Source organism: Trichosurus vulpecula, chromosome 1, assembly GCF_011100635.1.
Source record: "Trichosurus vulpecula isolate mTriVul1 chromosome 1, mTriVul1.pri, whole genome shotgun sequence".
NCBI lineage: Eukaryota > Metazoa > Chordata > Mammalia > Diprotodontia > Phalangeridae > Trichosurus > Trichosurus vulpecula.
In genome coordinates, this window is record NC_050573.1 from 456244306 (window position 1) to 456270859 (window position 26554).

A 26554-nucleotide genomic window follows, 5' to 3' on the forward strand; every position below is an offset into this window, starting at 1 on the left:
ACTGATGCTCATAGATTGGACCACAATAGGTCCCTGGCCAAACTCCACTTAATGGCTGTATTTTTGGCCCACCTGGCTCAGAGTGAGTTATCAGTGGTAATTGTTTCTCTTTTGACTAGCAACCCTGAGGGTCTTCCCCTCCCTTTCCAACAACAACAACCCAACTGCCAAATTAATCATTCTGTGGCATATATTGGACCATGTCACTTCCTTTCTCAAAAATATTCAATGGTGGGGCAGCTAGGTGGCACAACAGATAGAGCACCAGCCCTGGTTCAAAATGCCCCTCAGACACTAAACACTTACCACCTGTGTGACCCTGGACAAGTCACTTAACCCAATTGCCTCACCAAAAAAAATCTTCAGAGCTTCCCTCTTGCCAATAGGATAAAATACAAACTTCTCATCCAGGAATTTATGGTCCTCTACATTCTGATTCTAGAGCAGCTAGGTGGTGCAGTGAATAGAGCACCCAGGCTGGGGTCAGGAAGACCTGAGTTCAAATCTAGTCTCAGATATTTACTATCTGTGTGACTCTGCACAAGTCACTTAACCCTGTTTGCCTTAATCCACTAGAGAAGGAAATGGCAAACCACTCCAGTATCTCTGCCAAGAAAATCCCATAGACAGTATTGGTGTGCTATGGTCCTCAGAGTCGAGAACACTAATATAAAACTGAACCACAACAACACTCCACCGCTACTGGAAGATAAGCTTCTGAGGTATTTTATTTTTATCTTTATATCCTCAGAGCCTAGGTCAGGGCTCTGCATCTAACAGGCCCTTCATAAAAGTTTGTCGAATTGAACTAGTGGAATTGTAACTTGCGCCTAGATAGATCATTAGATAGATAGCTGGGCTTATTGTCAAGAAGACTTGAGTTAAAATCTGGACTTAGACAATAGCTGTGTGACCCTAGGCAAGTCACTTATTCTCTGCCTGACTCAGTTTCCTCAACTATAAAATGGGGATAATAATTGCAACTACCTCCCAAGGTTATTTGGAGGATAAAATGATGTATTTGTGAGTGCTTAGCACAGTTCTTGGCACATAGTAGACACCTAAAAAATGCTCATTCCCTGTCCTCTTGTGGAACTATTGAAAGTGTACTTCTTGCCAACACAGTCATTATTCAGGGGTTCTAATTTCACAAATGCAATCAAAATGATGAGAATATTGTAGCTTAGATTACAGAATTTTTGTGCATGATTCAATATCGGAATCCTGTATAAATTAACTGATGTAAGGATAAAAAACAACCTTAGAGATATGGATGAATATCTACAAAAACATAAACTGCCCAGGCTAACAGAGAAGGAAGTGAAATTTCTTAATAACCCCATATCAGAAAAAGAAATTGAGCATGCCATCAATGAACTCCCTAGGAAAAAATCTCCAGGGCCAGATGGTTTTACATGTGAATCTTATCAAACATTTAAAGAACAACTAATTCCAATGCTGTACCATTCTCAAGACTGACATATTTATCTAAGGATAATTCCAATGCTTTGTAGACTATTTGGGAAAATAGGTGAAGAAGGAGTCCTACCAAATTCTTTTTATGACACAAATATGGTACTAATACCCAAACCAGGTAGAGTCAAAACAGAGAAAGAAAATTATAGACCAATTTCTCTAATGAATATTGGTGCAAAAATTTTAAATAAAATATTAGCAAAAAAATTGCAGCAACTTATCACAAGAATAATACACTATGACCAGGTAGGATTTATTCCAGGAATGCAAGGCTGGTTCAATATTAGGAAAACTATTAGCATGACTGACCATATCAACAACAAAACTAGCAGAAACCATATGATCATCTCAATAGACGCAGAAAAAGCCTTTGACAAAATACAACACCCATTCTTATTAAAAACACTAGAAAGCCTATTTTTAAGGTGTTGTTTTCTTCAGTGTATTTTTCAGTATTTTTCTGGGTCTCCTTTAGCAAGTCATTGACTTGTTTTTCAGGGTTTTCTCACATCCTTCTCATTTCTCTTACCAATTTTCCCTCTACTTCTCTAACTTGCTTTTTCAAATCCTTTTTTGAGCTCTTCCATGGCCCCGGACCAGTTCATGTTTTTCTTGGAGGCTTTTGGTGTAAGCTCTTGCACTTTGCTGACTTCTTTAGGCTGTATGTTTTGGTCTTCTTTGTCAGCAAAGAAAGAATGCAAAGTCTGAGACTGAATCTGGGTGTGTTTTCGCTGCCTGGCCATATTCCCAACCAACTTACTTGATCCTTGAGTTTTTCAGCGGGGTATGACTGCTTGTAGACTAAAGAGTTCTATTTTCCACGTTTGGGGGGGATGCGCCAGCTCTGCCACACCAGTACTCCTCCTTCCCCAAGAACCCCCAACCCGGACTGGGCAACACAAAGTGCAAGGACAACTCCAAAGGACTCACGATGGAGAATGCTATCTACATGCAGAGAAAGAACTATGATATTTGAATGCAGATTGAGGCACACTTCATGCTCGCCTTTTTTTCTTCTCTTTTGTTTTTGTTTTTGGGTTTTTTTCTTTTGGTTCTGTTTCTTCTTTCTCATGATTCATTACATTGGTCATAATTCTTCTCAACAACTTGACTAGTGTATAAATTAATTCAATGCGAAGTTATACGTGGTAGTTATACAAGATTCCATGCCATCTTGGGGAGGGAGGGGGGAGGGAGGGGAGAAAATCTGGAACTCAAAAGTATGTAGAAAAGTAAAAATAAAAATAAAAAATAAAGAAAGAAGTTCAGGAACCCTTACAGAAGTTCACATTGCCTTGCATTAAATGGTATTGATTACTCACATGACTGTTAAGCCTAGAGTTGTATTACATTTTTCACATCAATGGCAAGATGTTTCTGAATACTGATACATTTGCCATAGGACTCATAAATATCCATGGGGAACAAAATGAAAGAAAAACTCTGTTGTGGTGTATTAACAAGTGGTAAAGATACCTTCCACGGTATTTTCTTTCAGGGTCTCCTGTCAAAATCATTGGAAGGCCCATTCATGTTTAAGTGTACAATCATCACTCAATTGGTACTTCTAGGAGCTGTGTTACAAAAGTTGTTTCTTCATTCCAGCTCCTCCATGAGAAATTTCCACTCATAGATACAAAGTTCGTCGCATTAGGAATCCAGCAAGACCTCAGTCATAGGCCTGCTACAACATTTTTTTTCAATTTTTATTCATTTTGAACTTACATATAAAAAAAGCAAAAAAAGAATATTTCTGTGTACACAGCAGTACATAAAAAGAGGATTCAACATAAAACCATGAATTTCCATCTCACACTGTTTACTTTTTGAAAAAAATATGTAATGTAATAAATACTCCACATCATTTTCAAAGCTTTTCTGTGCTTCCTTTTAAGTTTTCTTTTGTTCTCTGATTTGCACTTTTTTCTCCCTCTCTCCCCACCTTGTGCTAGAGAAGGCTATTATTAGACACAAATAAGTATATCTTATGTAAAACCATACTATCCATACTTCATTTATCAGTTGTTTCTCTGGATGTGGATAACATCTTCCTTCATAGGTCCTTCATGTTAATTTGAGTATTTACAGTACTCAAAATTACTTTGTCATTCAAAGTCATTCTTAGAACAATATTGCTCTTACTGTGTACAAAATTCTTTTGGTTCCACTCATTTCACTCTTCATTGTTTTATGTAAATCTTTCCATGTTTTTCTAGAATGGTCATCATTTCTGATAGCACAATAGTATTCCATCACAATCATATGCCACAACTTCTTTAGCCATTTCTCAATTGACATGCATGCCCTCAATTTCCAGTCCTTTGCCACCACAAAGAGAGCTGCTATAAATATTGTAGAACATAGAAGTTCTTTTCCTTTCCCTTAAACCTTAATCAACAGATATAATGGTGGTATTGCTGGATGAAAGGGAATACAGTTTTATAACTTTTTGAGCATAATTCCAGATTGCTCTCCAAAATAGTTGAATCAGTTCACAATTCCACCAAGAGTGAATTAGTGTCCCAAATCTTTCCACATCCCCTCCAACATTTGTCAAGTTCCTATTCTATCATTTTAGCCAATCTAAAAGGTATAAGACGATATCTTAAAATTCTTTTAATTTTCATTTCTCTAATCAATAGTGATTTAGAGGTTTTTTTATATAACTATATAAAGTTTTAATTTCTTCATCAAAATCTACCTGTTTATATCTTTTTACCATTTATCAATTGGGGAATGACTCTTGTACTTATAAATTTGGCTAAGTTCTTTACATATTTGAGCTATGAGACTTTAATCTGAGAAACTGTGTATAAAAATGTCCTTGGTTACCTTGGTTGTATTTGTACAAAAACTTTTATTTAATGCAATCAAAATTATACATTTTATACCTCACAGTGCCCTATATCATTTGTTTATTCATAACTTGTTCTCCTACCCATAAGTCTCATAGGTGATATGTTCCATGTTCTCCTAATTTTCTTATGATATTTCCCTTTATATCAAGCATCCATTTTGATCTTATCCTGGCAAATGGTATAAGATATTGGTCTATGCCCACTTTCTCCCATACTACTTTCCAGCTTTCCCACCAATTTTTACTGAATAATGAATCCTTATTCCCAATATTTAAATCTTTACATTTGTCAAACTCACTGTTACTATCATCATTTGCTACTGTGTATTATATATCTACTCTGTTCCACTGATCTACCTTTCTATTTCTTAGCCAGTACCAAATAGTTTTGATAATTGCTGTCTTACTACCACCTTTCAAGTGGTGATCAATGGATATTTTTTTCTATTTTTATTTTACCCTCTTGTTCTAGAAATGTAGGGCAATTTTCTTTAATGATTTCTTGTAACATCATATGTAGACTCTTTTTTTTTTTAATGCAATTTGTTTATTTAACATATTTGGTTTTCAGCATTGCTTTTCACAACAGTTTGAATTACAAATTTTCTCCCCATTTCTGCCCTCCCCCCCCACTCCAAGATGGCGTATATTCTGGTTGCCCTGTTCCCCAGTCAGCTCTCCCCTCTATCACCCCCCTCCCCTCTCATCCCCTTTTCCCTTCCTTTCTTGTAGGGCAAGATAAATTTCTACGCCCCATTGCCTGTGTATCTTATTTTTTAGTTGCATACAAAAAGTTTTTTTGTTTTTGAACATCTGATTTTAAAACTTTGAGTTCCAAATTCCCTTCCCTCTTCCCTTCCCACCCACCCTCCCTAAGAAGTTGAGCAATTCCACCTAGGCCACACATGTATTATTATGTATAACCCTTCCACAATATTCATGTTGTGAAAGGCTAACTACATTTTGCTCCTTCCCAACCCATCCCGCTTTATTGAATTTTCTTCCTTGACCCTGTCCCCTTTCCAAAGTGTTTGTTTTGATTACCTCCACCCCCATCTGCCCTCCACTCCATCATCCCCCTGCCTTTTATTTTTTTTTTATCTTCCTCCCTCTTCTTTCCTGTGGGGTAAGATACCCAACTGAGTATGTATGGTATTCCCCCTCAGGCCAAATCTGATGAGAGCAAGGTTCACTCATTCCCCCCTCACCTGCCCACTCCCCTCCTCTCCTAGAACTGCTTCCTCTTGTCACCTTTATGGGAGATAATCCACCCCATTCTATCTCTCCCTATCTCCCTCTCTCAGTAAGTTACTCTCTCATCCCTTAATTTCATTTTATTTCTTTTAGCTATCTTCCCTTCATCCTCAACTCACCCTGTGTCTGCTCTCTTTCTTTTACATATATATATATATACACATACATACACATACATACATATACACATAGATATATGCATACATACACATTCACTTATATATATACATAAACATATATATATGCATATATATATATATGCATATTCCCTTCAACTACCCTAATACTGAAGTCTCATGAATCATACTCATCATCTTTCCATGTAGGAATGTAAACAAAACAGTTCAACTTTAGTAAGTCCCTTGCAATTTCCGTTTCTTGATTACCTTTTCATGCTTCTCTTGATTCTTGTGTTTGAAAGTCAAATTTTCTATTCAGTTCTGGACTTTTCACTGAGAAAGCTTGAAAGTCCTCCATTTTATTGAAAGTCCATATTTTGCCTTGGAACATGATACTCAGTTTTGCTGGGTAGGTGATTCTAGGTTTTAATCCTAGCTCCATTGACCTCCGGAATATCGCATTCCAAGCCCTTCGATCTCTTAATGTAGAAGCTGCCAGGTCTTGGGTTATTCTGATTGGGTTTCCACAATATTCAAATTGTTTCTTTCTGGCTGCTTGCAGTATTTTCTCCTTGATCTGGGAGCTCTGGAATTTGGCAACAATATTCCTAGGAGATTTCTTTTTGGGATCTATTTGCGGAGGCGATCGATGGATTCTTTCAATTTCTATTTTGCCCTGTGGCTCTAGAATATCAGGGCAGTTCTCCTTGATAATTTCCTGGAAGATGGTATCTAGGCTCTTTTTGTGATCATGGCTTTCAGGTAGTCCAATAATTTTTAAATTATCTCTCCTGGATCTATTTTCCAGGTCAGTGGTTTTTCCAAGGAGATATTTCACATTGTCTTCCATTTTTTCATTCCTCTGGTTCTGTTTTATAATATCCTGATTTCTCATAAAGTCACTAGCTTCCACTTGCTCCAGTCTAATTTTTAAAGTAGTATTTTCTTCAGTGGTCTTTTGGACCTCCTTTTCCATTTGGCTAATTCTGCCTTTCAAGGAATTCTTCTCCTCATTGGCTTTTTGGAGCTCTTTTGCCATTTGAGTTAGTCTATTTTGTAAGGTGTTGTTTTCTTCAGTGTATTTTTCAGTATTTTTTTGGATCTCCTTTAGCAAGTCATTGACTTGTTTTTCATGGTTTTCTCGCATCCTTCTTATTTCTCTTCCCAATTTTTCCTCTACTTCTCTAACTTGCTTTTCCAAATCCTTTTTGAGTTCTTCTATGGTCTGGGGCCAGTTCATGTTTTTCTTGGAGGCTTTGGTTGTAGGCTCTATGACTTTGCTGTCTTCTTTAGGCTGTATGTTTTGGTCTTCTTTGTCACCAAAGAAAGAATCCAAAGTCTGAGACTGAATCTGGGCACGTTTTCGCGTCCTGGCCATATTCCCAACCAACTAACTTGACCCTTGAGTTTTTCAGTGGGGTATGACTGCTTGTAGATTACAGAGTTCTATGTTCTACATTTGGGGGGGAGGTGTCAGCTCTGTCAGAGCCGCACTCCTCCTTCCTCAAGGACCCCCAGTCCAGACTGGGCTCAGATCTTCGGCAGGCTGTGCACCCCTGCTGTGATCCGCCACTTAATTCCCCCCACCAGGTGGGCCTGGAGCCGGAAGTAACAGCAGCTGTAGCTGCCCCACCTCCGCTGCCCCCGGGGCTGGAAGCCGAACCACGAACTCCTTCCACTCCCGCAGCTTTTCCCACTAACCTTCTCCGCAGTCTTTGGTGTTTGTGGGTCGAGGGGTCTGGTAACTGCTCACGTATTCAGGGCGCTAGGGCCCCCTCCGCCCGGCTTCTGCTCTGGATCGTCCACGCCGCTCAGGCTGGGCTCTGCTCCACTCCGTTCCCAGCTCCCAGCTCCCCGCTCCCAGCTCCGTGTGGAATAGAGCTCACCCAGAGACCATCCGGGCTGTCCTGGGCTGGAGCCCTGCTTCCCTCTGCTGTTCTGTGGGTTCTGCCGTTCTAGAATTGGTTCAGAGCCATTTTTATAGGTTTTTGGAGGGACTCGGGTACGGAGCTCACTCTTGCTTACCAGCCGCCATCTTGGCTCCGCTGTAGACTCTTTTTTTTAAAAATCATAACTTTCAGGTAGTCTAACAATTCTTATTTTGTCTTTTAATAGAGAGTGAGTTCTCTAAGTCTTGTTTTTCTAATGAAATGTTTCACATTCTCTTCTACAGGGTGTTCCTAAAGTCTGGACACATAGGCAAAAGGCATATTTTCAAGAAATTAAATGAATGAAAGTTTCAACAACATATTATTTAATTGAAATATTAACACATAACATCTTCAATTCATTTGCGATGCAAAGATTGATGCGCTTTGCCAGATTCATATGAACTCAATGTAGTAACTCCACATTGCCGTCAATTGTCTGTGTGTCCAGACTTTAGGAACACCCTGTATTTTTTCATCCTTTTGATTTTGTTTTATTATTTCTTGGTTTCTTATAAAGTCATTAGTTTCCCCTTGGCCAATTCTGGTATTTAAGGAGTTATTTTCTTCCTTGAGTTTTTAGATCTCTTTTTCTAATTGGTTGACTTTCATTTTATAATTTTATTCATTTTCTTGGATTGCTGTTATGTTTTGCCTAATTTTTCCTCAGTCTCTCTTATTTGATCTTGGGAGTCCTTTTTAAGCTCTTCCAGGAACTCTTTTGGGGCTTGTGATCATTTGATACTTTTCTCTGAAGTAGGAGTGGCTTCTTCACTATCTTCTTCTGAACATAAACTCATATCTGCTATATGCCCATAAAAGTTATTTGGGGTCAGGTTCTTTATTCTTTGCTTTATTATTATTATTATTATTATTATTATTATTATTATTATCATTATTATGGTCAGATTCTAGTTCCAAAGTGAGGTGGGGCGGGTGATACCTCAGCCTTCAAGTTTTTTTTTGTAGTGTTGTTTTCTAAACATTGCCTGGGGCCTGACTTCAGGTACTCCTCTCCACTCCTAAGCCATGGCTAAAGCCCCCAGCCAGGCTGTCACCACAAATGCTCTGCTCTCTGCAATGCTTTCCACAGCTGCACATTTCAGCTCTCTCCTCTGCCTTGGAACTGAAACCAGGGACTCCACTCTCCTGCAAGTGTCCACAGTCAAGAGGGTCCCCATCCCTCTGCTATAGCATTCACAGGACATCTGTTTGCTCCTCCTCTCCCACAGCCTTAGCCTCGGACTGCATCTGGTCAGCACAACTGGTCTGTCATCATGTGATAATGGATGGTCCTTCAATCTTCCCCTACTCAGCTGTGATACTCCCATACTGTCCATGAGGTGAAAGTTTTTAAAGTCAAGGCTGCTTGTTTATTGATTCAATGGAGTCTGCCTGGAGGTGTTTGCACTTCAATTGAACCAAGTTTCCACCCCTGGAAGTCTGGCCTTTCCTAAGGTCTTCCCAAGTTGTCTTAGGAGGACAACCACTATACCACTACTTTTAATTATTTCTGCCATTCAGAGTTCATATTGGGGCTAAATTTTGCCATTTGTGGGAGAAATTTCTAGAACCTGGTATTTTCTATCTTATTCTGCCACCTCCCTAGAATCCTCTTGCCTATTACAACTTTTAAGTGAAAATACAAGAGCTGAATCCAAATGAAATGTTATAATGTGATTATATTGTTATGATGCTCCCAGACCAATGCCCTGGTAAATTGTAGCAACAATATTGCTTGCCTCTACTATGTCTGTGTAAGACCAACAACACCAGCACACAGGAAGGCTGCTAGCACAGGTCCTTTGATCTGCTTTCCTAAGGAAAGTAACTTTAAGGGGTTAACAATCTTACTTTAATTAAACATACATATACCATTCACTTAGTTCAGGGGTAAAAGCCAACACCCTGAACTTCAGAGTAAACACAGACAGAAACTACAAACAGAGACAATATAAATAGATCAACATTTCTGTCTAACCAAATCACAGTACATAGTTACCAGAGAAGCACCAACATCTGGGTTTTCAAAGCCGGGGGATTGGGGGCTGGGGAGAAGGGAGCTGCTTCAAGGGGTTACCCAGAATCTCATCACCAACACTCTTTCAATGAGTGTGCCCCCAAAGGTAAAACACCAACCTCAGAGCTCTTATACCCTGTTGAGGGCCCTGAGGGCTCAGAGCCTACTTAGCAAAAAGGTGTGGGGCCTAGGGCCTCACATCTAGTTAATGAAAGGGTATGGGCCTGTCTCTAAGTAGCCCTCTCTGCCCCAGCTGAGTCTGTCGAGGGGGTGGGAAAAGTCTTTAATCCCTGATCAGCATCATAAAGATGTGGGCCTGCCTCTCTCTAATCAGGCCTCCCTTTATTGGCCCCACCTAAGGCCTATTCAATAGGCAGCAAAGAACTTTGACTTACAGATTGGCCTTACATAAATTTACATAAAAATGCCTAATATCATTCTATCCTAAGTGATACTGACTGAAAGGGATGAAGAAAAAGACAAATTAAGACTTGTACATGAGGAAAATAAAAAAAAATAAGGAAGCTCACAAAAAATGGCTCACCTAACCCAGACTGACTTCTTAAGGTGCCTTGTTTCCTAGGTGCTCGTATACATATTATAAATAGGAGAACTTTAGAGTTAATAACTAGTAAATTCCAAACCCCAGGAATGCTCTGTGGTTATTAGACAAATGTATAGTGTCATTACTATTACAAAGAGATGAGGAAAATTCATTGTCATGGAACTGTCAATTTGTGCAACAATCCTAGAAAATATTCAAAAGGAGGAAAGAAAAGCTATTAAATTATTCATAATTTTTGACCCTGCATTTATATATGATAGGAAATTATTGACAGAGAAAAAAACTTTACTTGTGAAAAACCCGCTTAATATAGCACTATTTGTCCTAGTTATGATTAAGGAGTGGCTGAACAAATTGTGGTAAGTGAATAAAAAATATTGTACAATTAGAAATGATGACTACAAGTTCAAAGAAATATACACAAAATTATCTGTCAGTAAGGATTTCTTAAACACTTACGATGGGCCCGGAACTATACTAAATGCTGAGAATAATAGTAATATATAATACACAATAATAGCTAGCTTTTATATAATGCTTTAAGTTTTGCAAAGCACTTTACATATATTATCTTATTTTATTCTCACGAAGTGCTTGGGAGGTAGATGCAATTATTATCTTCATTTTATAACTGAGGAGAAATTAGGAAATGTGAGGATTGGTGTGAAAATGGTGGTGTATAATAATTGCAATAGAATATTATTTTGTCATAAGGAAAGAGGGATATGAAAAATTGAGAGCAGCTAGAAAAGGCTTGGATGAACTGATGTAGAATTCATAGAATCAAAGATTGTAATAAATTTAATATTGTTAAGGAAAATAACTTTAAAAGACTTTAGTAGTCTGATTAATACATTGACCAATCATTTCAGAAAACAGATAATGATAAAGCATGTTTCCTTTTAACAGAAAGCTGGTGGACTGTACAAGGGAGAAAGTGAGATGTTTTCAGACATGGCCAACATATTACTTTGTTTAGCTTGTTATTTTGCTATCATTATTATTATTAGTGTGTACACTATAAACATAATATATTGTAAGCTGTTGTTGAGTCATTTCGGTCAGGTCTAACCCTTCATGACCTCATTTGGGGTTTTCTTGGCAAAGATGCTGGAGTGGTTTGCCATTTCCTTCTCCAGCTTATTTTACAGAAGAGGAAACTGAGGCACACAAGATTAAATGACTTGCCCAGGATCAAGCTAGTAAGTGTCTGAGGCCACATTTGAACTCAGGTCTTCCTGACTCTAGGTTCATGGCTTTATCTACTGCACCCCCAAGATGCTTTATTATTATTATTATTGTTATTATTATTATTATTATTATTTTAATCGGGAAGACTTCTATTGGGGTAGGGTTGAGTTAGTGGGAAGAGGCAGAGAAAAAAAGGAAGGAAGGAAGGAAGAGAGGGAAGAAAGGAAGGAGGGAAGGAAGGAGCGAGTGAAGGAAGAAGGGAGGGAGAAAACAGCAAGATATAGAAGATGTGTAAACATATAGTCACATATGACCTATCTGTGAAATACAAATGACTAATTAGCAGCCTTTTAAACTGTTTTATGTCCTAATGAGGTTTAACTACCAGCCTCTCAGCAGATTGCAACCATAGTACTAAATCAGTTACATTATATACTAATTGTTCTGTGAATGCCTGCTGTGACTCTCTTAAGCTTAACATTCCTTTTTGTGAATAGAAATAAACTACCTGTCTCACATTTCATTTGTTTGTACCATGAGATTTTTAGCATTTTCTCCTTTTGGGGGAGTAAAGTTTAGACTTGTAAATCCTAACTTTTGCTATAACTAACATCATTCCTGGAAGAGATAGTTGGTTAGTCAGCCTATGATAGCAAGAATAGGGGTCCTAACCCCCTAATCTAATTCCAGACTTCCTCAATACTGAATCTAATACTTAGTTTAATCTCTAAGAACAAAAAATGGTTCAGGACTGCAATCTTTGTGTGTTCCTGCAGTTCTGTACCGGTGCTAGAGTGTGATGTGGGTGGGTGTGATTTGGAAGGGTGGTGGGGAGGCTGGGAGAGAAGAGGGAAAAAAGAAGATGGAGCACTGGAGATGGGAACTACTTAGGAGACTATGATCCAAATAATAAATAAAGAAATAAGAAAGCCTACTTTAGGATGATGGCAATGGTGATAGAAAAGGAGAGCACTGAGAGATGCTTTTCAAGATAGTTGAGAGGGAGACATACTGAATGAAAAATCTAAGATATTACTAAATGAAAAAGTTGATCAAGAAGACAGCAATAATCAATGATTTATATGGCTATTTTTTTACCTCTACAAAATCTTTGAAAAAAATATACATCAATTTTAAGGACATCCTTAATGAAGATGTGAAAAGGAAAAAGCCAGACATTTGCAAAGAATGTTCTATAGCAGATCAAACTTTACGGTCATACGTGAACAAGAAAAAATGTAGAACAGAAGTGTCCAGCACAAATAGAAATGAATCCCTGTGAAAAACAGATTAATTTAGAAAATCTCAAATTAACATTATAAATGTTGCATTGTATTTTTCTTTGTTTCTGTTAAACATTTCACACTTATATTTTAATATGGTTCAGGTAGGCAGCCATGAGTTTGATACCCCTGACATAGAGAATGAAAGATTCCACTCCGGTCATTTTTCACTGATTATAAGAAGCACTTGATATAGTAGGATAAATGACAAGTTAAAGGTTCTCAAAGAGAAAGTGTTCTCTGCATATATTAAAATATTACACAATTACTAGAAAGATGAAACAACAGAGAACTTTTTGAACCATCTGATTTTTAATATAAAATAAGCCATAAAAATATGATGTATACTTGGGCAGCTAGCTGGCATAGTGAATACAGTGCCAGGTCTAGAGTCAGGGAGACTCATCTCCTTGAGTTCTACTCTGGCCTTAAGATACTTAGTGGCTGTGTGAGCCTGGAAAAGTCATTTAACCCAGTTTGCCTCAGTTTCCTCATCTGTAAAATGAGCTGGAGAAGGTAATGGCAAACCACTCCAGTATGCATTTTTGCCAAGAAAACCCCAAATGAGGTCACACAGAGTCTGCCCATGAGTAAAAAATGACTCACCAAAGCTGATTGACACTTGTCATGGAGAACATCCAGAGTCCAAATGGAAGATGACCTGCTTGCTATTCCCTATATACATCATTCTATCCCTTGCCTCCATAACTCTGCAGAAGCTGTCCCCTGTGCTTTGGATGCAATCCTTTCTTCCCTTCACATCTTAGACGTCCTAACTTGTTTAAAGATTCATTCTTTGTGCCTCTTCCTACACAAGGTCTTTCCTGTTTCTTCCTAGTTATTAGTGCCCTTTGCAATGACTTTGTATGTAACAGTAATATATTATCTGTGCATGTGTTATTTTCCTTTTATGGAAAATAACCTTCTTCTGAAAAAATAATTATTTTATCTGGTTTCTTATTCCTCATTGCCCAAAACAGTGCTTTGCATATAGTTGGTGTACTTAATAAATTCTCATTGAATGAATAAATCAATAACTTGAGAGTTACCAAAAAAAGGTAGAATTAACAAAGATTCAGAAAATAATTGGAGATTAGGTAGCGAAAGAGGCAAACATTTCTGTGATAGAGAAAAAGTTTTAAATGTGAATGACTTAATAACTGGCACTTCTACAGACCAAGATAGGAAAGTCAGAAAAATGAGTTAGTTCATGACATTACATTAACAACCTGGTGCTATGATAGCAGAGGGAGCAATCAAGAACCAAATGAAAGATAGTAGTCAAATGAGTGACAGTATATTGTTACAGAGACTTACATTAAACTTATTAAAAGGCTGAGATATACTATAGGATAGATAAATAGAGATGGAGACACATGTCTGTATACTCAAATTCATAAATATAAAATTATGCTATGATATAAAAATATACCATATATGATTATATATTCATATATATATATATATGTATATATATAAACATGCCATGGTCACTCTTGTGTGTATGCATATTTCTATAATATTTTATGTTATATATTTATATACCCACATGTGTACACGTAAGCTCAAAGTACTTAAATATGGATGCAGTCTAAAATGTAGGTGGTTATTGTTTAGTGCATCCTGAAGCAAGAAAGGCTTTTGTTTTTAGTGCTACATAGAGATGAGCTTGATGTATGGAAAAGCATGAAGTCTTAAGGCTCAATTGACAGTTGTAAATATTGGCTTCTAACTGGCACACAGTACCATCTGTTTACAATTCTGTTCTATTAGAGACATCTAATACTCATTATTTCCGGAACAGCAGCTTTTAGGAACTACTGTTATATGACTCACTGAGAAGACTAAAAAAATTTCTTTGATAAATACACAATCTTATGCATATTTCAATTTTGAAAAGACTCCTCTATGTTTGGGATTCTTTTCCTGCTCTTTTCTTGTATTTTTGTCTAGATATACCAATTGGCTGTTAAAAATGTACCCTGTGGTATAATTAAAAGCACCCTGGCTCTGGAATCAGATAGTCTGGGTTCAAATATTATCTCTGAAGCTTATGCTGTGACTTCTCTGGGCTTCAGTTTCCCCACTGGTAAAATGAGTTGGAGTGGACTAGATGGCCTCTGAGATCCCTTCCATAGGTTTATAGCACCATGGAGGTATAACTCTGTGATCCCTTGCTTTGCCTTTAATCTCTTTGACTTATTCTATTTCCCTGAAATCAGGGAGACGATTCACAGAAAAAGATACTGACAAAAGTTTTTGATGATCCTGTCAAATTCTTCAACCTCCTCCCACTTCATCCAGGATCAAAAGGAAGAACTCAGTAAGATAAGATTTTATTTGTACTCCATGGAGGCATCTTATTGGTTTGTGATCTTCCTTCCAATTACCTTTCCTTACTGGGCTTCTATGAAAGAGGTAAGAGAGAGTATTCAGTGACAAAAACCGAATGGGGTAGTGTCACGAGCTTCCAAAGCCTCGTAACTACGCTGGGGTTCCCCCCAAGCCCCAGGCCTCTGCCTAAGCAAAGGACCTGACCTCGCAGACAATGTACGGGGCGGGAGCCAAACAAGATGGTGAATGACTCCGTTTATTATTTCAGCAAGCAGCACATTTATACCTTTAGTGACGTAGGTACACTCTTTGGTTACGTGGGTGAAAGACAGGTAAAGCTAATACACCTGGGTCCTAGGACCGCCCTGACTCCTCCTACTCTCCTCCCCCTCTCCTCCCGCACTACCCAAAGCTCCCTGCGGGCAGGCAGTCCAGGCAAAGACCGGAAACTCCACGTGGTCAGGCAGCCGGAAGTTCCACATGCTCTGCCAGAGAGCCGGAAGTTCCACGTGGTCAGGCAGGTCCGACCTGGAATCGCTAGGGAGGCAACAAAGGCAAGACCCCTCCTCCTGGCTCCACCCACATCCCAAAGCCCTGAGTTTATCTCAGCAGGCCCCTGAGCCTGGAAGTCTGAGGAGGACAGGGCTCAGCTCTAACACGGCCCGTAACAGGGTAGTATAGAGATTGCAACCAGCACTGTCCTGAATGTGTGGTGTCAGAGCAAGATGATTAAAAACTGATGTAGTGGAAGAGGTCTTGACCCTGGAAGAGAGTTTCAGCCACCAGGAGAGAAGGATGCAAAATTGTTAAAACTTCCAACTATTGTGAATTCCGTTGCATTAGTGAGCTGGAGGTTAGGGTGGGTGGGTGTGGGGAGTAGTATTGATTTCCCCAATAATATCTACTTTCCTTTGTTTCTAGTCCTTGATCCTGGATTAAGGTACTCTTCATTTATTCCTCACTAAATGTTATAGAGACAAATAGTTAATGGTAACCCCTTTCTACTTTGATTACAAGATTTTGCTGTAAGACAAATATAGTACAGGAATAACCATGTAAACAGCACTATGGATGAATCCTTTGACACTGTCAGTTACCTGTGGTTTAATGTCATAAGCAAATTCATCTTTCTGACTTCTCTGTTTTTGTTTGTGGCAGAGCCATTCATTCAATCCCATCAATACTTGAGAGAAATTTTAGGAGATAGCTAGAGGGGGATCTATTTCTTATATATAATAAATTGTGTAATCACAAAATGCTCAGTCTTTGAATCTGGAATTGTAGTGGACCAAGATTAGAGACAAAGGAACCCAGACACCATGGAAGAAGTAGGTTATGAGCTAGATAAATTCCACAAATTTTTACATTTTAATATTTTAGCAACATGCTATTTCATCACACAGATACATTTCAAGCCTCATCAGGAAAGGTTAATCTAGAAGCAGGTATGGGGAACCTGCAGCCTCAAAGCCACATGTGGCCTTTTCTGTCCTTGGTTGCCCCCTTTTGACTGAGTCCAAGTTTTCAAAACAAATCCTGTTGTTAAGGGGATTTGTTCAGTGAAGTTTGGATTCAGTGGAATAGCTGCACTTGATGACCTAGAAAGGCACATGTGGCCTTGAGGCCACAGGTTCCCCACCCCAATCTAGATGGTTCAATGCTACTACCAATATATAGGCTTGGCAATTGGAGAGGGGGGAGGCTGGTAGGAAAAGGAAACATCTGGGCATTTGTAGGCTGATTGGCCTCTGGTTTCTAGGGAAAATATTGTCATCTTTTAAGAAGGCTATCCTGACCATTGTACAAGAGAAAAAGAGAAACTGACCAGATGCTGGTGAGCAACTCAAACCACTTGCTTGTTGGTTAGTTAATAAAGTGACAAATTATCTTTCTGTAGGTTTAAAAGAAGGCTAGAGTAGAGCCATACAACTCAAGAATTCCAGTTAATGATACTCCATGTTAGTTGAAATTTTACTCAGTTAAGTAGTAATTATCTATCTGACCTTTTTGGATCTGGGGGAAGATTAATAAGGTACTTCAATAAGAATAAGGCTAAACTCAATTAATTTTCATGACTATCTTGAGGGTGAGATTTCCTCAGTTTGACAAAGGTGAAAGTTTTTTCATCTACTCCCTCACTTTTCATCTCCAATGATGTCTTCGTAAAACTATTATAATGAAAAGATTTATTTCCCAAATTACATTCACATGAAATATTTGAAATGAGTCTCATGTAGACTAAAAAAAGAGAATAAAGCTTATTAGTTACATCTGATCCATTAAATTTAATAGTTTACTCATTACTTGTGGAAGACTTAAACAGATGTTCATTAGCTATTTTTGCCATTTGCTCAAATCTCATGCTTTTCTCTGAATCATCCATTTGCCTCCATCCCCATGATACCAATGATTCTGATGAAAAGTGACATTGAATATCACACAGATGTTTTGTAAATATGAGATCTAAGAAGAGCATGATCAGCTCCAGCCAATGTCTGGAACAGGTGGACAGGTTGAACACATTCATGAATGAGTTCTATTTAAAATACTGACCACTGATTTGTTTTCAAAGAAAAGAGCTGGCTTAATCAAAGATTAGTTCCAAATATGTTCGAATTTTATATAAGATCACAAAATATAAGTACTAGAAGGAACCTCAAAGGCCATCTAGTCCAAGCCATCTCTGAGCTAAAATGCTCTCTATAACACCAAAGATATGTGGTCATCTAACCTCTGATTGAAGAATACTAATGAAAGGAAGCACATCATGTCCTTAGGTAATTCATTCTACTTTGGAACAATACTAAGGCAAATGAGATACTAATTTTCAAGAAAGGAAGCATAACATAGCCTTCAAACAATAAGCCAGTGAACTTGACTTTGAAGTTTGAGACAATCCTAGAATGGATTACTAAGGAGATAGTTGGCAAAACCTTTGAAAGGGAATAGATGATTACAAAAAGACAATATGGCTTCATCATGAACAATTCCTGTCAATTTTACTTTTCAAGGAGTCATTGTCTCCAATTAGGTTCTGAACCTCCTTAACCATTTTGCCAATTTTACTTTTTAAAGATTTCTTTTCAGCAGGGAATTTTTCCATTTTTTTTTCTTTTACCTCTCTAATTTGCTTTTTAAAATCCTCCTTGAGTTCTTCCAGGAATGCTTTTTGGGCTTGAGACCAGTTCATATTCCGCATTGAGGTTTCAGATGTGGGTATAGTGTTAATGCTGTTCTCTTCTGAATTGGTATTCTGATCTTCTCTGTCTCCATAATACCATTCAATGGTCTTTTTTACTTTTCCAGCTTGCTTCTTCATGATGGTTGCCTTTTTCCTGGCTTTTTAAGTGGATCTCTGCTTCTGGGGCACAGGGGACTCTGTCCCATGCTTCATGTGCTGGAAACTGGGGGCCTGGTTACTGTCTTTGTGTGCTCTGGCCTCTGGTTTTGTCAGCTAGAGGCTACATAATGCCGCCACTCAACTGGGGCTGGGCTGGAGCTGGCTGGTGTGTGCCAAAGTCAAGGCCAGGTAATGTCCTTCTGAGTTCTCCAGGATTACACTGAAGCTCCTGGTATAAGGAGTGGGGGAGGGGTGGTTTGGCTGCTGGAAGTTCCCTTTTCCCCTAGGGCTGCACTATAGAATGGGTGCTTTTAGCCATTGCCTGTGCTGGTGTCTGCCAATTCCCCTGGCTGTGTGAAGGCACATCTGGGGTCCTGGTGTTGGTTCTTGCCAGCTCCACTCCCCTGGGGCTCAGGAACTCCTGCTGATCTGCTGAGGTGGGGTCTGCTGGGATATCTCCCTTCCTGCACTAGTCTCCTTCCACCACCACAAGAGGGGCCCATTTCCCCAGTTTCCTGAACAAAAAGAATACTGAAGCCCCACTTCTGGCTCCTCTATTCCAGGGTTTTTCCCAGGGAAGTATTTTCTGGGTGAGGAAGGGAGGGATGAGATCCATTTCACCTGGTCATCATGGCTGCCAGAAGTTCAAGAAGGCAAGTTTCAAACCTTTAGGCTGTGGGCTGAATGCCTCAAGAGTAGTTGCTGCTGTGGCTGCAGGCTCTGCATTGTTGTCTCACCTATCTCCAACAAACCCACTGTCCTGCACTGAGAGGCCTGGGGATCACCACCACAGATGGAAATTTAGCCCCTCATTTAGTTTTTGTACCTCCCTTTCCATTTGGCCAATTCTAGTTTTTAAGGATTTTTTTTTCTTCAGTGAATTTTTATATACTCTTTCCCCCTCTTTTTTTTGGTGCTTCCTTTGCAAAGCTGATGCCTTTTTTCATAATTCTGTTGCATCACTCTCATTTCTTTCCCCAATTTTTCTTCTATCTCTCTTATTAGATTTTTAAAACATTTTTGAGGTCTCCCAGAAGTTCTTATTGGGCCTGAGACCAATTCACATTTTTCTTTGAAGCTTCACATATAGGCATTCTGACATTGTTGTCTTCTTCTAAGTTTGTGTTTTGATATTTCCCTGTCACCATAGTAACTGTCTATGGTCAGATTCTTTTTGTTTCTTTGTTTTTGTCCATTTTTCCATCCTGTTTTAAGACTTTTAAAGTTGAGCTCTGCACCTGGGGTAGAAAAAACACTGTCCCAATTTCTTGTGTTAGGGGTTATAGGCCCTGGCTGCTTACCTGCTGTACCAAGCCTTCAAGGGCCTGAGAGTTCACCTGCTGCTTCCCTGGGGCATCAGGGGCTTGAGCAGTCTCCCCTGCTGTTGATCCAAGGTTAAGGGGTCCCCAGGTGCTGACCTATGCTGGGTCTCAGGGCCTCCCACTGGCTTGATGGGGAAGGATCTGTTTCTGGCTTGTCCAGACACTGCCTGTGCTGCACTGTGCTCCCCTTTTACCCAAGTGAAACAGACATTTTCTAATAATCTTCCAAGTTGCCTCGGACTGGAAAATTGTTTCACCTCATCATTTCATTAGTTCTGCCTCTCCAGAATTCATTTTAAGGCATTATTTTATTGTTGTTTGGAGGAGGATTTGAAAGAGTTCAGGCATTTCTGCCCATTTTTTTTCATCTTTGCTCCCAGAAATCTCCTAGAAAGTGTACTTTTAACAAAACTTTGCAAAAAAGATTATGCTTTTTCAGTCTATGTACACTGATTTTTGAGTTCAGAAAATATGGACACTATGGTTATTGCACTCCTATATAATTCATCCTAATATGTTTAAGAATGCTCTCCCCAAAAAAGTCATTATATGAGAAATTATGTTTGCAAAAAGGTTGTGGGTAGAAGAGAGAATGGTATCTGGTTGACAAAATGTGAATGAGATATGACTGCTTTTTCATCTTCATTAGTTCTACAGCAAATTAGTAATGTATAAAAATTTGGCTAAATATCAACACAGCAGGTGGGGAAGGAAAGTGACTCCAAATAACACATTATTTTGAATAAACAAATAACAAAATTCTAATATATTTTTACTTCGTATCTAATAACTAAATATATGGAAAAATTTGAGCAAAATAGATTTATCAACCTGCTTCCTATTCCACAAAATGCTCAAATCCAAACAATACCTACTTTTTCTTTTTAAATGCATACACAGCAGTCATATCCAGAAGGGAATTTTTAGTAAGGCTGTTTATCGTTTCATTTATTTAAACTTTTCTCCAAAATTTATATCTAAAATACCTACTCTGGTTTGAAAAATAAATGCAATTTAAACAAACATTTATTGACTAGCTTTAATATTTTTATCTGTCATCTACAAAAATGATTGTTTTTTATAAAACCTGAACTCTTCCCAGAGAGATTTGGCCACCACCCAAAATTGGTTAGTGTAACAAATTAAGTATATAGGACTCCAAATCAATCAAACATAGCAGAATAATGTTCAATAAATTGGAAAACATAAATGATTTGTAGGAGAACCTCCATTTGACCCAAAAAAACCCTGAAATTCAGTCTGAGAGAAATGAGATTTAGACCAGCAACTCACACCAAATAATACAAAAGCTCCAAATGGATACATGACTTAAATATAAAAGATCATATCATAAACAAATCGTAAATAAATGAAATGAGATACCTTTCACAAGTCTGGGTGAGAAGAGATTTCTTAAGCAAACAAGGAATTAATATGATCATAAAAACTAAAATGGACAATTTTGATTACATAACATTATAAAGATTTGCAAAAACAAAACTACTAATATTAAAAATAAGAGAAAAACAATTAATGAGGGACAATAACATAAATTTCTCTGATAAAAAATCTACTATCCGGGATATATAGAATATTGATAGAAATAGTAAGCAGCAAGAGTCATTTCCTAATAAATAAATAATCAAATAATATAAAGAAATCATCATGGCTCTTTGGCCCATTCACTACAAGAATGAAGACCATTCTAAGCAACCAGGCCATTGACATTCCAGAAACTGTTGACATCTTTCTTAAGGTTTTGGCAGTTATTGTGAAGAGGCTCAGAGGAATCTTCCATAGGGATTTCAACCATATCAACGTAGAGCTCAGTCTCCTTGGAAAGAAGAAAAAAAAAGCTCCATGCGGACAAGTGTTAGGGAAATCGAAAACAACTTGCAACCGTGCACACAATCTGTAGTCGTGTACAAAATATGATCAAAAGCATTACCCTGGGTTTTTGTTACCAGATGAGGTCTGTATATGCTCACTTCCCCGTCAATGTTGTTATTCAAGAGAAAGGCTCACTCGTTGAAATTGGAAATTTCTTGGGTGAAAAATGTATCCAAATAGTATGCATGAAACCAGGTGTTGCTTGTGCTGTTTCTCAAGGCCCAAAAGATTAGTTAATTCTTGAAGGAAATGATATTGAACTTGTTTCAAACTCAGCTTCCCTGATCTAACAGGCCACCACAGTCAAAAACAAGGATATCAGAAAATTTTTGGATGGCATCCATGTTTCTGAGAAAGGCACAGTGCAACAAGCTGATGGATAAATTGGAAAAGATGCCAAAGGCTGTGTTCTGAGGAATCAACACTTATTCAGATGTCAAAATAAAAATACTTTTTGTCAAAAAAATAATCAAGGAAGCTCTGTGGAAAATTAATTAGAATGGAAAGCAAATGAGACAATGGAAAACAATTCCCATAGTCTAGGTGAAAATCGATGGGAGACAAACTAGGATAATAGTTGTGTTCATGGAGAAAAGGAGATATATGTAAAAGATGTTTCAGAGAAGTAAATTATAGTATTTTGCAACTGATTATATATGTACAGTGAGCAAGAGAGAGAATGACATCAATATTTCAAACATGAGTGAGTATAAGGACAATGATGTCCTTGATGTATTAGGGAAATTAAGATGGAACATGTTTTGGACATGTTGAATTTTAGATACTTCTAGGACATCCATTTTAAAGTGTCTGCTAGATTGATGTGAGACCACAGTTCAGGAGAGAAATTAGAGCTAGATAAATAGACCTGGAACTCAATCTGCATAAAGATAATAATAGAACCCATGGAAGATAGTGAGATCACCAAGGAAGAGAGAAAAAAGAAGACCCAGGAGAGAGCCTTGGGATACAACAGTTAGTAGTCACATCATGGAATAAAAGAATGAAAAGATATTATCAGACAAGCTGGAGGAGAACCAAGACATAATAGTCAGGAACCCAGAGAAAAAGAGTATGGAAAAGGAAAATTTCACCAATACTCTCTAACGCTGGAGGAAGATTATGAAAAATGAAGATTAAAGAAAGAAGCCATTAGATTTAACATTGAGATCATTGGTAACTTGGGAGAGAGCAGTATCAGTTTAATTATGAGACTGGAAGAGAGATTGCAGAGGGTTAAAAAAGAATGAAAGGAAATGAAGTGGAAGTGCTAATTATAGATAACTTTTGCAAAGTGTTTAGCTAAAAAGGAGAAGAGAGTTATAAGACAGTAACTGACAGTTATGGTAGGATCTGGCAAGGATTTTCTAAGGATAAGGGAGATGTAGGTGCATTTATAACCAGTAGGAAAGGTACCAATTGATAGAAAAATATTAAAGATTGAAAAATGGTAATGATGAGAGAAATAATCTGTTGGAAAAGACAAGAGATGGGATCAAGGATAAATGTAGGGGTTTGTTATTGGCATGCAATAGGGCATCCTCATACCTGGACAACAGAGCAAAGAATAAGAGAGTAAGTGATGATGTCAGAAGAATATGAAATGAGGAGGAAAGAAGAGGGAGTTTTCAGCAAATGGCCTCAAATTTAAAGGGAAAGGCTAAGTCAGGTTGTTCAGTGGAGAATATCAGGATAGGGAGTTGTCTGGGAGACTTGTAGAATGAATGTGAATGAATAAACAAAAGCATGAATGAATGAAAAGGCATTTATTAAGCACTTAACTGTTTGGAATGGCTGCCCTGGTGAATGAGATAGGGAATTAATTAGAAGTAGTAGGACTTGCATTGCTGTAACAAGAACTTAGTTGAAATTAGCAAGCATAAATTGAAATAGACAAAGGGGGCACCATTTTGTGATTTCTACCAATTCTGTTCAGTACCACATTAGGCAAAGGAAGTAGATAGTAGGAATAACACAGGTTCGAGATTTCACAAAGCATGATGAGCAGCAAGGGGACAAAGAAACAAGGGATTCAAAAGTAAAAAATAAGATGGAGGTGAACTGCTTAACTAAGAGGTCAACATAGAAAAAGGAGAAAACAAAAACAGTAAGTAGGATGTGGAGGAATAAGACTCCTCCAGGGGAGGCAGAGTAAAGATGGTGCTGTGAAAGCAGGGACTTACCAGAGGTCTCTTACAAATTCTGTCAGACACCTCAAAAAAAGGGAATCTGAGCAGATTTGAGAGATTTAGAAGCCACTGGCAGACAGAATGTGGCAGGAGCACTGGGCATGCGGAACGTACACCTGCCAAGACAAACCCAGGACCTATATGAACACAATCACAAAACACTTTTCACACAAATAAAGTTAGATCTAAATAAACGGGAAAACATCAGTTGTTCATGGTTAGGCTGACCTAATGTAATAAAAATGACAATTTTACCTAAATTAATTTACTTATTCAGGGCCATACCAATCAAACGACCAAAAAAACATTTTACAAAGGTGCATACAATAATAACAAAATTCATCTGGAAAACCAAAATGTTCAGAATATCAAGGGAATTAATGAAAAGAAATGCTAAGAAAGGTGGCCTAGCCATACCAGATATTAAACTGTATTATAAAGCAGCAGTCATCAAAACTACTTGGTACTGGCTAAGAAACAGAGGGGTGGATCAGTGGAATAGGTTAGGTACACAAGACACAGTAGTCAATGACTATAGCAATCTACTCTTTGATAAGCCCAAAGAATCCAGCTTCTGGGTTAATAATTCACTATTTCACAAAAACTGCTGGGAAAACTGGAAAATAGTATGGGAGAAACTAGGCATAGACCAATATCTTACTCCATGTCCCAAAATTAAGTCAAAATGGGTTCATGATTTAGGAATAAAGGCTGATACTATAAGCAATTTGGGAGAGCAAGGAATAGTCTACCTGTCAGATTTATGGGAAAGGGAAGAATTCATGACCCAACAAGAGATAGAGAGCATTACAAAATGGATATTTTTTATTATGTTAAATTGAAAAGTTTTTGTACAAGCAAAGCCAACGCAACAAAGATTAGGAGGGAAGCAGAAAATTGGGAAAGAATCTTTACAACCAGTGTCTCTGATAAAGACTTCCCCTTCAAAATATACAGGGAAGAGAATCAAATTTATAGGAATAAAAGTCATTCCCCAATTCAGAGATGTTCAAAGGATATGAATACAGGCAATTTTCAGAGAAAGAAATTAAAGATATCTATAGTTATATGAAAAAATGCTCTAAATCACTATTGATTAGAGAAATGAAAATCAAAACAAGTCTTAGGTACCACATCTCTCCTGTCAGATTGGCTAACATGACAAAACAGGAAAATGATAAATGCTGGAGAGGAGGTGGGAAAATTGGAACACTGTTACATTGTTGGTGGAGTTGTGAACTGATCCAGCCATTCTGGATAGCAATTTGGAACTATGCCCAAAGGCCTATAAAGATGTGCATAGCCTTTGATCCAGAAATACCACTTCTAGGACTGTATCCCAAAGAGATCACCGCACAAGTGGGAAATGAACCAGTATGTACAAAATATTTATAGCAGATCTTTTTTGTGGTGGCAAAGAATTGGAAATCAATGGGATGCTCATCAATTGGGGACTGGTTAAACAAATTTTGGTATATGAATGTAATGGAATACTATTGTGCTATAAGAAATGGGGAAGATACGGACTTCATGATAACCTGGAAAAACTTTTATGAACTGATGCTGAGTGAGGGGAGCAGAAGCAGGAGAACATTATACATGATTGCAGACACACAATATCTGTAAGGACCCACTTTGATAGACTTGGCTTTTCTTGTCAATGGAAGGTTTAGACACAAGAAATTGATTAATTTATTTTGCTTGAACTATGCATTTTTTTTTACAGTGGAGGCCTTCTATTCTTAGTAGGAGAGTTGTTGGAAGGAACTGGAGGGTAATGAGGGTAATTTAAAAGAGAAAAAGAAATAAAAAATTCATCGGTGACACATTTAAAAACACAGAAAAGAGAAGAAATCTGGTCAGGAGGAAACATAGATGAACAAGGCTATGTTGGCATTATCATGTTAAATGTAATATATATTTTTTAAAAATCAAGCTATGCTTAATAAAGATTCAAAATTTTAAAGGAAGGGAGGAAGAGCAGAAGGGAGGGAAGGAGGAAGGAAGAGAGGGAGGGAAAAGGATAGAAGGAAGGATGATGGAAGGAAAGAAGGAAGAAAGGAGAAAAAGCATTTATGAAGCACTTGCACTATATTAAGCAATAATGATAAAAATATAATCAAGCAAGACAGTCCCTGGCCTCAAGCTTGCATTTTAATAGAGAAAAACACATATGCTGGAGTGGTAGCTGGTGAGGAATGCTTTGAACAAGAAAGTCAGAGAAAAACGATTATCGGAGTCATAGGGAAATTGATTGATACATTGTAGCACCAATGCAATACCCATAGAGGCTACGGCTGCTGTGAATATGCCAGTGTAGTTCTGAATCAGAAAATATACTCTCTGCAGTGAAGGCAGAACCAAAACATTTATTCAAAGACCAGGAAGCCAAATCCCAACACCAGAAAGTCAAATCCATTATAGCAACAAAGAAATCTATACACGTTAGCAATACAGAGGGCATCTCCTCCCCAGGCCTTCCATCCATCGGGCCTTCCCACAAACAAAGTCCCCCTAGGCAAAAATGTCCCTCTCTCACCAATGCTGGCTGCTCTGTTCTCTGACTGCCTCCCCTCTCTCTAAGCTGCTGCTCCCCTGTCTCTCTCCCAGCTCTCACTGCTCTGTCTCCCTTCTTCTTGGTTCTGCTCCACCCCTTCCCGCTCCACCTGTTCAGCAAGCTCCTCCCACCACAGGCTCATGTGACCCAGACTTCCATGTGACTCAAACTCATGTGACTCAGACAGGTCACATGGGCCTATTGATGGATGGGAAGGTCTTCAAATTGG

The 26554-nt window shown here is 38.2% G+C and overlaps 1 pseudogene; it reads left to right on the top strand.

Annotated features, from left to right (window-relative positions):
- Window positions 1-21382: 21382 nt before the first annotated feature.
- Window positions 21383-21962, top strand: LOC118839844 (annotated as a pseudogene).
- The last annotated feature ends 4592 nt before the right edge of the window (window positions 21963-26554 follow it).